This window comes from Trichechus manatus, unplaced genomic scaffold (genome assembly GCF_000243295.1).
Source record: "Trichechus manatus latirostris isolate Lorelei unplaced genomic scaffold, TriManLat1.0 scaffold00048, whole genome shotgun sequence".
Classification (NCBI taxonomy): Eukaryota; Metazoa; Chordata; class Mammalia; order Sirenia; family Trichechidae; genus Trichechus; species Trichechus manatus.
Window position 1 is genome coordinate 676,554 of NW_004443984.1, and position 1,133 is coordinate 677,686.

At 59.5% G+C, this 1,133-nt stretch overlaps 1 protein-coding gene across 1 annotated transcript in view; it reads right to left on the reverse strand.

Moving 5' to 3' along the window:
- Nucleotides 1-1,126, reverse strand: part of PTPRU (protein tyrosine phosphatase receptor type U) — a 96,484-nt gene extending 95,358 nt beyond the window's left edge. Inside the window, exon 1 of the mRNA XM_004377015.1 lies at nucleotides 1,084-1,126. The gene's annotated coding sequence lies outside the window, so the exon portion shown is untranslated. The remainder of the gene's footprint in view (nucleotides 1-1,083) is intronic.
- Between the last annotated feature and the right edge of the window lie 7 nt (nucleotides 1,127-1,133).

Below are 1,133 nucleotides of genomic sequence, written 5' to 3' on the forward strand. Positions count from 1 at the left end.
GCCGGTCCAGGCGGCCCCGCAGCCCCGGCGCCGCTCGGATCCGCCGCCGGCCAGCGCGGCTCGGAACTTGTGAAACAACAAAACAGCCCGACATGTCGGAGTCGGCGGCCGCGAGCCCCCAAGCCTCTCTCCAGCCTCAGGCCCCGCCCGACCGGGCCGGGGGGCGCCACCGCGACAACTTATTTCGGGCCCGCGAGGCCACACACGCACGCACACACACACACACACACACACAGACCCTGCCACTGCCCCCTCTGGCGGCCCCAGGCCCCGGCACAGACAGCCCCGGCCCAGGCGCGCGCACACTCACAACATTCCTGGACAAGCAGCCAGCATGCACGGACACACTAACGCACTCACATCCGCTCCAGACACGCTCCTACACACGGATTCCCGGCACACTTGGCATTCACTCGGACCCACGCAGCTCCCGGCGGCGCACACCACACACCCAAACACTCACACGTACATATCGCGCACACAGTACACAGACACACGTTCCGGACTCGTTCCCACACCTTCACATATGTACACGTATCCCACAAGCACACACACCACACACACATTCCCTGATCCACACTCGGGCAAAATATACAGAGTACTCTCGACCCCACACACAACACAAACACACAACACATTCTCAGACACACAACAAACAGCATTCCCAGCTATGGCAGACAAAATGCAAACAAATGCAACACATTTCCAGATACAACTCTAGTCACACAACGAAACTCAGATGCACACACAACAGACACACAACCCACTCGGCCGCACAAACGCTACACATTGGAAGACACACAAGACACTCAGCGCACACCCAATACCTCGATGCACACATTAACGCGAACATACTCGTAGTCATACAACACAGCCACCTTTTCTTGCACACGTAACTGACGGACTCACAACATTTGCAGCCACACAACACCCTGAGCACACGATCGCACAGCCAACACTCAGACACACACAGGAAGCACGCTCGTAACGCCCAGTCACCCAACACTCACACTTTCTTCCAAGCTACGCCACGGGCCCGGAGGGCTCGGAGGGGCAAGCTCGGTCCGACCGCTGCGCGCTTACCTGCCGGAGTCTCAGTCTCCGGCGCGCAGAGCTGGAAGGTGAGCGCCAGG